The sequence below is a fragment of the Lissotriton helveticus genome, chromosome 4_1 (genome assembly GCF_964261635.1).
Source record: "Lissotriton helveticus chromosome 4_1, aLisHel1.1, whole genome shotgun sequence".
In the NCBI taxonomy this organism is placed as follows: Eukaryota; Metazoa; Chordata; class Amphibia; order Caudata; family Salamandridae; genus Lissotriton; species Lissotriton helveticus.
In genome coordinates, this window is record NC_136063.1 from 248,563,306 (window position 1) to 248,575,421 (window position 12,116).

The 12,116-nt window shown below is 42.0% G+C and overlaps 1 protein-coding gene across 1 annotated transcript in view; it reads left to right on the plus strand.

Annotated features, from left to right (window-relative positions):
* Positions 1–12,116, plus strand: part of LOC144828503 (CMP-N-acetylneuraminate-beta-galactosamide-alpha-2,3-sialyltransferase 1-like) — a 593,148-nt gene that overhangs the window by 109,574 nt on the left and 471,458 nt on the right. The gene's annotated exons all lie outside the window — the stretch shown is intronic.

Here is a 12,116-nt window from a genome sequence, read left to right on the forward strand (position 1 = left end):
ACAAGTGAAAAATGAAATACGCAGTCTACCATCATGATGTTCTGTAGATGAAATGTGAAATATACAGTTGTGAAAACAGCACTGCTGTTCGAAGGGATGACAGACCAACATTACAGTACAATTCATTACATTTTATCATCAAATTGTGGAGTTATGCCTACATTTATGTTTGAGTGCAGCTCTATGAAGCTAATGTTTGGTTGTCTATTTGAAGGCGAAAGTAAGGCATGTAGAAGATTACATTTTTTGCGATTGAGTGCAACAGAAATTCCCCCAGAGAAAAATGTTGACATTTCTCAGCAAGCTTTTTCAATGCCATAGGCTCGCATTTGCTAGAAATTAAGCTATTGGCATTGAAATTGACAATACCTTATATTTATGCGTTTTTAAAACCAACACACATATAAAAGGCATTGTCATTTCTAATGCCAATAGGCAAACACTCGCAAATGTGAGACCACTTTTATAGTGGTCGAGCCCCTTTCTTTGGACGCTGCTCGCAGTATTCAGGTAACTGCGATCTGAGTCTAATGAAAGGGGCGTTGCCACCATTAAAGTGAAAGCACGTCATGGGGCGCTTTTACCAACAAAAAATAAAATTGGTTTGCAAACAATTTTTTGTTGTTTGTAAAAGCACCCCATGACGTGCTTTGACATTATTGGTGGGCACGCCCTTTTCATTAGACTCGGCTCACTGTAACCTGAATACGACAGTAGCATCTAAAGAAAGGGGCGCGGCCACTATGTAAGTGAAAGTATGGTAGGATGGGCTTTCACAGGCAAAAAAAACAAGCACTGGCGTTGCCAATAGGTCTCGCAGTAGGAAAGTTGGAGCTATTGGTTTTGTAAATGACATTTTATATATTATGTTTTGTTATTTAGAATGCCAATACTTTTAACTTTAGCATATGTGACACTTTTAGTATTTGTAACGTCACATGTTTTGTATTGACTTGACTTACATGTGTTGATATTACAATTAACATTGGCTTTTATTTTTTTTAAATAATTAATACTTAAATAAAAGTGATTGTAATTTTTAATAGCAATAGCTTAAATTTTTGTAAATAACTTTTGTGAAGATTATGTTCAGTGACTAAAATCCAAGAACAGAAGTGAAATATTAACATTTTTTGTGACATTTGCAATGAAGCTTGAAACATTGAGAGAATATATTTGAACCAGTGATGCTGGGATGGTGCTGAGTGATGCTGTGGTGTTGCTGAGTGATGCTGTGGTGTTGCGCTGAGTGATGCTGTTGTTGCGCTGGGTGATGCTGTCATTGCGCTGAGTGATGCTGTTGTTGCGCTGAGTGATGATGTCGTTGAGCTGAGTGGTGGTGTGGTGGTGCTGAGTGGTGCTGTGGTGGTGCTGAGTGGTGCTGTGGTAGTGCTGAGGGATGCTGTGTTGGTGCTGAGGGATGCTGTGTTGGTGCTGAGTGATGCTGAGTGATGCTGTGGTGGTGCTGAGTGATGCTCTGGTGGTGCTGAGTGATGCAGTGGTGGTGCTGAGTGGTGGTGTGGTGGTGTTGAGTGGTGCTGTGGTGGTGCAGAGTGGTGCTGTGGTGGTGCAGAGTGGTGCTGTGGTGGTGCAGAGTGGTGCAGAGTGGTGCTGTGGTGGTGCAGAGTGGTGCTGCGGTGGTGCTGAGTGATAATCTGGTGGTGCTGAGTGATAATGTGGTGGTGCTGAGTGATAATGTGGTGGTGCAGAGTGGTGCTGTGGTAGTGATGTTGTTCTGGTGCTGAAAATGCAATAGGTCTCGCAATAGATATGTTTAAGCTTTTAGTATGTGAAATGTAAATGTTTGTAATCTTTTTTATGTTTTTAAAAAGTTTAAAGTAATATTTTTTATAATACAAATGGCAATACTTCTAAATTTAGCAAATGTTACATCTATAGCATTAGTAAAGGTACATGTTTCGTTTTTCCCTGTCTTCTATGTATTGTTCTGAATAATTACAATGTTTTATGAAGAACATATTTGAAAATATTTAACTTTTTTAATGTATTTTTTAATAAATGTTGATTCATTGAGAGAAATGTTTTGATGCATTTGTAGTTGAATTGTTTAACAGATTGATGCTGTGGTGGGGCAGAGTGATTTTTTTTGCGACAAGTGATGCAGTGGCGTTCAATGTTGCTGTTGTAGCGCATAGTGATGTTGTTGTGCCCCTGAGTGATGCTGTGGTGGTGCTGAGTGATGCTATGGTGATTGAATAGATAGAGTGAGTGAGATAGATAGATAGAGGGAGGGTGAATCATAGTGGGAGGGCGATAGAGGGTGAGCAATAGAGGGAGGGCGATAGAGGGAGGGTGATAGAGGGAGGGAGTGCGATAGATGGATTGAGGGGGATCGAGTGATGGAGGGCGGTAGAGTGATGTTGTGCGTTAGAGGGATGTAGGACGATAGAGTGAGGGAGTACGATAAAGTGATGGAGGGCGATAGAGTGTGTGAGGGCGGTAGAGTGATTTAGGGCGTTAGAGTGATGGAGGGCGGTAGAGTGATGGAGGCCGATAGAGTGAGGGAGGGCGATAGAGTGAGTGTGGGTGATAGAGTGATTGAGGGCGATAGAGTGTGTGAGTGCGATTGAGTTATTGAGGGTGCTACAGTGAGTGAGGGCGGCAGAGTGTTTGAGGGCGTTAGAGTGAAGGCGGTAGAATGATGGTGTTAGAGTGACGTTTGTAGAGTGAGTGCGTATGAGTGAGTGCGGTTGAGTGAGGGCGGTAGCGTGTTAGGATGAGGGTGGTAGAGTGGTAGAGTGAGTGCGGTAGAGTGAGTGCGTTCGAGTGGTAGGGTGATGGTGGTTGAGTGTCAGAGTGAAGGCGGTAGAGTGAGGGTGGTAGAGTGGTAGAGTGAGGGTGTCATAGTTGTAGAGTGAGGGCAGTAGAGTGTTAGAGTTACGAAGGTAGAGTGAAGGCGTGAGGGTGGTAGAGTGATTGTGTTAGAGTTGTAGAGTGATGTAAGTAGAGTGTGCGCCTGATGTTTTTTTTTTTTCGAGTATTATTTCTCCCGTACATTGAGCGTTTACAAGTTAGTGTTATTTTTTTCCATATATCTGTATAAATATATATATTTTGCAAACATGCGGGTGAATATTCATTCCTGTTTGTCCGCCTAGTGTAATAATAAAATACATTTAGTGTGCGTCTTTTATAAGTACAAAGTGAAGTTGTGAATTGTGGCGATTTTTTTTTATTTTTTTCTTATGTAAGCATTATTTTTGTTGAGTGTTGCAAGTGTTGTGCTGAGCGATGCAAGTGTTGTGCGTAGTTTTGTGTTGTGTTGAGTGTTGCATGTGTTGAGATGAGTGTTGCATGTGTTGGGATGAATGATGTTGTTGTTGCACTTAGTGATGCATGTGTTGTGTGTTTTGATGCTGTGGTGTTGTAGATTTGTGTGTTGTTGGAGCCTTTGATGTATAGTGATGCTGTATTCTTGTTGAGTGGTATTGTGTTGTTGTTTAGTTGTGTTGTGGTGTTTGTTATTGATGCTTTGCTGGTGCTGTATGAGTGTATTTTAGTGTTGCTATGTTTAGTGTGTGATGTGTATATATGTAGATGTGATGTTGTGTAAGTGTTTTTAGCATTATGTAATAAATGTAATGTGTATCTAATTTTTTTTGTGTTTATTAATATGTTGACTGCCTTTTTTGATCTTTATGTATGTATTTTAATAAAAAAATGGCGGACGCAATGCGTCCCCTTGACGCTACCTACGTTTAGTAGGTCAGCGGTCTAGTTTTTTTTTTATTTTCCTCTTGCCAGTGTACCATTTTTTATTGACATTTTTTTTCAGCCAATCGGAGCGCTACGTTTTTGACGTTGCGTTTCGATTGGCGTGCGTCAACGGTGGAATTCCCTAGAAGATCGAGAATAGCGGGTCACGGAAGGCGTGTTCTTGTTCCTGTGCTGTTGTTGAGTAGTTTGACAGAAAAGACTTTATTTCTAATTGTATTTTTTATTTAATTGAATGTACTAATGATCGTATGTATAAATTAAGTAATGAATATGAGTTTCTATAAAAATGTATATCTTTTGTTCGCGACTGTATTCGTTTTTTGGTATTTACTTAAAATAAAGTTGATATATAATGTCTATGTTTGTGCCAACTGTAATGTAATGTATTTATTAGTTGTGTTTGTATTTGTACGTACATGATCTGTATTTTCAGTTAGAATGGGTATGTACTTAGAGTATATTTATGTAATAATCGGATGTGCTATGTATTATAATTTGTTGTAGTATGTAATACATATCGTGATATTTTTGTATTTAGCGTAGGTAATTAATTTGTTAGTGCTGTGTAAATACTTGACGATGTTTTAAAATTATAGGAGGCACAGTGTTTATATGAAGTTGTGTAAATGTATACTTTAGCGAATGTCATTTTTGTTTTTATTCTTCAATAACGAAATATGCGAATAATGTTAGTCAACAAATTTCAAAACTGCAAATGTGGATGTATCTTTGTGTTTTAATTTGCAAATGTATATTGACGATATTTCCATTTATCCTTTTTTTCCGTGTTGATTGTTGAGCTTTTACATTTTTAGTTTTGTGAGTGTTACCTAAAGGTGTTACGAATGTACGTATTATGCGTTTGTTATGTGATTGTTAGCTAGTGTAGTTTTCATTTACTTTGTGAGTAATATCTTTTTGGCATTTTCGTTTTGTTGTTCGGCCTTAGTTTTGTAGTTGTTTGTCTAGGTCTAAAAAGGATAGCGTATATATTTTTTTTTAAATTAGTTGATGCGAAACTCTAATAATAGGGTGTAAAATACTTGCTTTCTAGTACTCAAAGAAAAAGAGCATGCTAGTTTAATAATGAGGTGAATTTTCAAAACGCTGGACGTTGTCTGTAGGTGTTAATTGGAGGTGAAGATAGTTCCAGACAACGGACCCTTCAGAGTGAAGGCATCTTCTTTTAGAAAAGCATTCTTTGTAGGTTGATAAGTTGGCAGAAACCTTTTGGATGTCTCCTATTTGTGGCAAAGCAGACATTTTCAGAAGGTTCTATTCCGTGAACTGCGGGACTACTGTGTAGTGCCTTGTGGACGATGCAACGATCCACAGTCTGAGCATGTGGTCTAAAGGGTGCTACCTGTAGCTTGGTACTTTGATAATGAAAAAGTTGTGTGTTAAAACGATAATATTCAAACCTGAAAATAGTCTATTATCATCCCTACCGATGGCATGCATTTCTTGGACGGTGGTGTGAATACAGTGCGTTGTATAACTGACTTGACATCTCACACTTTAGTGAAAGGCATTGTTAAAATCAAGCAAGAAAATGTTGGCCATTGTTAACTACACTTTGGGCAGTGCACCTTTGCCTGAAAATGGGCACTGCTACATTGCAAGAACTTGGAAGGACTCCAGGGCAGGTGTGATAGCAGTGACTCTTTTTAGGCCAAAGATGAGACTACCTGTATTGTTCTGGACCCTCTTTGAAGGTATATTTGTTGGGGAGATCAATGCAGTGCCTCCTGCAGTAATCAATTTGGAGACAAAACACATGAGAACGTTAAGGCAATTTTGATGAAAGAGGTGAAGAAGTGATAGAACATATTTTAGAAGACAAAGGGGGCATAATGCATATTCACCAATAGTATATATTTGGAGTGTAAATGAGATCTCACTGTTGAATAACACACCATTGCAGTGGGCCTGGACATTAAGGTTAATCTAGGGAGTCAGATCAACACAAACGGACTGTTTAAAGGTACCAAAATAGTTATATTCAAGTAGATACCTCAACATTATTATAGGGAGCATTTTATTTGATATTTGGGCATATAGTGAATGGATGTGCAGAGTTAGATTATAGGATACCTTTATTTCTGTTCAACTACAGTACTTGAACGTATTGTGATAGCATATAGCACTTTTAATCTGTAGACTGGTTACTGTGCATGTAGTTAACATTTGTTAGATAACAGGTTAATCTAAGTCAGCAGGTACATTGTAGGGCTTAGATGTACACTTGTGTGCATTGACGGCCGGTCGTGTGTATGCATGGTGATAGTGTGCACTGATGGCTGGTGATGTGTGTGTGCGCCTGTTGAAAGCATGCACTGATGGCTGGTGGTGTGTGTGTGCCTGGTCGGCTGGTGGTGTGTGTGTCTGGTGGAAGCGTGCACTGATGTCTGGTAGTGTGTGTCTCTGGTGAAACTGTGCCTTGACAGCTGGTGTTGTGTGCCTGGTGAAAGCGTGCACTGATGGCTGGTGGTGTGTGTGACAGTTGAAAGTGTGCACTTCCCTTTTCGTGGTGTATGGCTGGTGGCAGCGTGCACTGATGGCTGGTGGTGTTTGTGGCCGGTGAAAGCGTGCACTGATGGTGTCTGTGCCTGGTGAAAGTGTGCACTAAGGGACGGTGGTGTGTATACCTGTTGAAAGCGTTCACTGATGGCTGGTGGTGTCTGTGTGTGTGTGCGTGTGTGTGCCTGCTGAAATAGTGCACTGACGGTCGGTGTTGTGTATGCCTGGTGAATGTGTGCACTGATGGCTCATGGTGTCTATGCCTGGTAAGAGTGTGCACTGACAGCCGTTGTTGTGTATGCCTGTTGAAAGCGTGCACTGATGTATGGTGGTGTGTGTGTGTGCCTGTTGAAAGTGTGCATTGATGGCCGGGGCTGTGTATATGCCTGGTGAATGCGTGTACTGATGGCTGATGGTGTATGTGCCTGATGAGAGTGTGCACTGATGGCCGGTGGTGTGTATGCCTGGTGAAAGCGTGCACTGATGGCTGTTGGTGTGTGTGTGTGCCTGGTGAAATGTATTGTAAAAGAATGCACTGAGCTCACTTGACCCACTACTCTAAATGGTGCAATGCTGCTGACTGTATTTTGTATTGTAGGGAAGCTTGCAATGGTGTTGTGTGCACTCTACATGTGAAAGAAGCTTGCAATGGTGCAGAGTTGTTCTGTGTAATTGTAGAGTGGTGGTGAGTGGTGCCTATTGTCAATATGGCGCTTGTGAATCATGATGTTTATTAATATGTATTGTGTGTTTTGTGTGTAATAGTTGTGTCGACGGCCGTTTTTGATGTTTATGTATGTATTTAGAAAAAGAAATGGCGCACGCAATGCGTCCCCTTGACGCTACCTACGGGTAGTAGGTCAGCGGTCTAGTTTTTTTTGTTTTCCTCTTGCCAGTGTACCAGTTTTTATTGATTTTTTTTCCAGCCAATCGGAGTGCTACGTTTTTGATGTTGCGTTTTGATTGGCTTGCGTCAACGGTGGAATTCCCCAGAAGATCGAGAATCGCGGGGCGCAGAAGGTGTGTTCTCGTTCCTGTTCTGTTGTTGCGTCGTTTGACAGGTAAGACTTTATTTCTAACTGTTTTTTTATTTAATCGAATGTACTATTGAAAGTATGTATAAATTAAGTAAAGAATATGAAATTTTTTGTATAAAAATGTAAATCTTTTGTTCGCGACTGTATTCGTTTTTTGGGTTTTACTTAAAATATAGTTAATTAACTGTTTATAAAGTTGATATATAATGTCTATGTTTGTGACAATTGTAATGTATTTATTGGTTGTGTTCGTATTTTTACGTACATGATCTGTATTTTCACTTAGAAGGGGTATGTACTTAGAGTATATTTATGTACTAATCGGATGTGTTATTTTGTAATGATTTAAATTGTTTATTTTTACAATGACAATGTTTGAAAAATATAGGAGGCACAGTATTTAATCGAAGGTGTGTAAATGTATACTTTTGCGAATGTCATTTATGTTTTTATTCTTCATTAACGAAATATGCGAATAATGTTAGGCAACTGCAAATGTGGATGATTCTTTGTGTTTTAATTTGCAAATGTATGTTGACGTTATTTCCATTAATCCTTCTTTTATCCGTGTTGATTGTTTTGCTTTAAAAATTTTAGTTTTGTGAGTGTTACCTAAAGGTGTTAATAATGTACGTATTATGCGTTAGTTATGTGATTGTTAGCTAGTGTCGTTTTCATTTACTTTGTGCGTAATTGATCTTGTGCATTTTTTTGTTATTTAGAATTTTCTTTTTGACATTTTCGTTTTGTTGTTTGTCCTTAGTTTTGTAGTTGTTTGTCTAGGTCTTAAAAGGATAGCGTAGATTCTTTTTTTTAAAGTAGTTGATGCGAAACTTTAATAATAGTGTGTAAAAAACTTGCTGTATAGTACTCGAAGAAAAAGAGCATGCTAGTTTAATAATGAGGTGAATTTTCTAAACGCCGGAAGTTGTCTGTAGGTGTTAATTGGAGGTGAAGATAGTTCCAGACAATGGAGCTTTCAGAGTGAAGGCATCTTCTTTCAGCAAAGCATTATTGGTAGGTTGATAAGTTGGCAGAAACCTTTTGGATGTTTCCTATTTGTGGGTAAGCTGACATTTTCAGAAGGTTCTGAATCCGTGACCTGCGGGACTCCTGTGTAGTTCCTTGTGGACGATGCAACGATCCACAGTCTGAGCATGTGGTCTAAAGGGTGCTACCTGTAGCTTGGTTGTTTGATGATGAAAAAGTTGTGTGTGATAGTAATGTCCTAATCCAGTCTAGGAAGGTTCACCGCAGGAGCAGGGTGCCTCTGTGGGGGAGAACAAGAATTTGCAAGAGTCCCCAAAGTAAGCTTAGGTGATAAAAGACACAATTGATTACGTCCTTGACAGTAGGAATGAAAGTGAAGCATAATATTAGAACGTTTATATTCAAACCTGAAAATAGTCTATTATCATCCCTACCGATGGCATGCATTTCTTGGACGATGGTGTGAACACAGTGCGTTGTATAACTGACTTTACGTCTCACACTTTAGTGAAAGGCATTGATAAAATCAAGCAAGAAATGTTTTGCCCTTGTTAACTACACTTTGGGCAGTGCACCTTCGCCTGAAAATGGGCACTGCTACATTGCAAGAACTTGGAAGGACTCCAGGGCAGGTGTGATAGCAGTGACTCTTTTCAGGCCAAACATGAGACAACCTGTATTGTTCTGGACCCTCTTTGAAGGTATATTTGTTGGGGAGATTAATGCAGGGCCTCCTGCAGTAATCAAGTTGGTGATAAAACACAAGTGAGAACGTTAAGGCAATTTGATGAAAGAGGAGAAGAAGTGATAGAACATATCTTTGAAGACAAAGTGGGCATAATGCAGATTCACCAATAGTATATATTTGTAGTGTAAATGAGATCTCACTGTTGAATAACACACCATAGCAGTGGGCTTGGACATTAAGGTTAATCTAGGGAGTCAGATCAACACAAACAGACTGTTTAAAGGTACCGAAATAGAGTTATATTCAAGTAGATACCTCAAAATTATTACAGGGAGCATTTTTATTGATATTTGGGCATATAGTGAATGGGTGTGCAGGGTTAGATTATAGCATACTACAGTACTTGAACGTATTGTGATAGCTTATAGCACTTTTAATCTGTAGACTGATCACTGTGCATGTCGTTAACCTTTGTTAGATAACATGTTATTGTAAGACAGCAGGTACATTGAAGGGCTTTGACGGCTGCTGGTGTGTGTGCCTGGTGAAAGCGTGCAATGACGTCTGGTGGTGTGTACCTTGTGGAAGCGTGAACTGATGGCTGGTGGTGTTTGTGCCCGGTGAAAGCGTGCACCGATGACTAATGGTGTCTGTGCCTGTTGAGAGTGTTCACTGATGGCCGGTGGTGTGCATGCCTGTTGAAAGCGTGCATTGATGGCCAGTGGTGTGTATACCTGGTGAAAGCATGCACTGATTGCTGGTGGTGTGTGTGTGTGCCTGGTATAAGCGTGCACTGACGGCCGGTGGTGTGTACGCCTGGTGAAAGCGTGCACTCACGGCCGGTGTTGTGTATGCCTGGTGAAAGCGTGCACTGATGGCTGTTGGTGTGTGTGTATGCCTGGTGAAAGCGTGCACTGATGGCTGTTGGTGTGTGTGCCTTGTGAAAGCGTGCACTGATGGCTGGTGGTGTGTGTGTGTGCCTGTAGAAATGTTTTTGAAAACTATGCACTGAGCTCACTTGACCCACCACTTTAAATGGTGCAATGCTGCTGACTGTATTCTGTATTGTAGGGAAGCTTGCAATGGTGTTGTGTCCACTCTATATGCGAAAGAAGCTTGCAATAGTGCTGAGTTGTTCTGTGTAATTTTAGACTGGTGGGGAGTGGTGCCTATTGTCAATATGTCGCTTGTGAATGATGTTGTGTTGGTGCAAAGTGATGCTGTGGTGGTGTTGTTGAGTGGTGCTTGTGGTGGTGCAGAGTGCTGCTGTGTCGGTGCAGAGTGATATTGTGGTGGTGCTGAATGATGCTGTTGTGGTGGTGTGGAGTGATGCTGGTGTGTTGCAGAGTGATGTTAGTGTGGTGCTGAGTAATGCTGTTGTGGTGATGAGTGGTGCTGTGGTGGTGATGAGTGCTGCTGTGTTGGTGTTCACTGATCACCACCACAGCATAACTCTATCCACAACAGTAGCACTTATCACAACAACTGCATCACTGAGCCCCACCAATGCACCATGCAGCAACACCACAGTATCACTCAGCACCCCCACAGTACCACTGAGCACCAACACAGCATCACTCTGCACCACCACAGCCGTACTTAGCACAACAACAGCCTCATTCATCAACACTACTGCACTACTCAACAGCAACAAAGCATGCTTTTATACCTGTTATTGTGTGTGCCACATTGAAACATGTGGTGAAAGCGTGCACTGACGGCCGGTGGTGTGTATGCCTGGTGAAAGCGTGCACTGATGGCTGTTGGTGTGTGTGTATGCCTGGTGAAAGCGTGCACTGATGGCTGTTGGTGCACTGATGGCTGTTGGTGTGTGTGTATGCCTGGTGAAAGCGTGCACTGATGGCTGTTGGTGTGTGTGTATGCCTGGTGAAATCGTGCACTGATGGCTGTTGGTGTGTGTGCCTGGTAAAAGCATGCACTGATGGCTGGTGGTGTGTGTGTGTGTGCCTGGTGAAATGTATTGTAAAACTGTGCACTGAGCTCACTTGACACACCACTCTAAATGGTGCAATGCTGCTGACTGTATTCTGTATTGTAGGGAACGTTGCAATAGTGTTGTGTGCACTCTATATACGAAAGAATCTAGCAATAGTGCTGAGTCGTTCTGTGTAATTTTAGACTGGTGGTGAGTGGTGCCTATTGTCAATATGTCGCTTGTGAATGATGTTGTGTTGGTGCAAAGTGATGCTGTGGTGGTGTTGTTGAGTGGTGCTTGTGGTGGTGCAGAGTGCTGCTGTGTCGGTGCAGAGTGATATTGTGGTGGTGCTGAATGATGCTGTTGTGGTGGTGTGGAGTGATGCTGGTGTGTTGCAGAGTGATGTGTGTGGATGTGCTAAGCATATAGTGACGGATGATGTTATGTGTAGATGGTTGGTAACTGCACAAACAACTAGCGGACTGAAGGCTGTGTGCACTGAGTGAGGGCTGTGTGCACTGAGAGTGATGGCTGTGTGCACTGTGTGAGGGCTGTGTGCACTGCGAGTGAGGCCTTGGTGCAGTGTGACTGAGGGCTGTGTGCACTGTGAGTTAGGGGCTGTGTGCACTGAGTGTGTGCTGTATGCACTGAGTGAGGCCTGTGTGCATTGTGAGTGAGGCCTGTGTGCAGTGTGAGTGAGGGCTGTGTGCACTGAGTGAGGGCTGCTTGCACTGAGTAACGCCTGTGTGCAGTGTGAGTGAGGCCTGTGTGCAGGGCGAGTGAGGCCTGTGTGCAGTGTGAGTGAGGGCTGTGTGCACTGAGTAACTCCTGCGTGCACTGAGTGAGTGCTGTGTGCACTGTGAGTTAGGGCAGTGTGCACTGAATGTGTGCAGTATGCACTGAGTGCGGACTGTATGCAGTGTGATTGAAGGCTTAGTGCACTGAGTGAGGCCTGTGTGCAGTGTGAGTGATCCCTGTGTGCAGTGCAAGTGAGAGCTGTGTGCACTGAGTGAGTGCTGTGTGCACTGAGTGCGGACTGTATGCAGTGTGATTGAAGGCTGAGTGCACTGAGTGAGGCCTGTGTGCAGTGTGAGTGAAGCCTGTGTGCAGTGTGAGTTAGGGCTGGTTGCAGTGTGAGTGAGGGCTGTGTGCACTGAGTGAGGGCTGCTTGCACTGAGTAAAGCCTGTGTGCAGTGTGAGTGAGGCC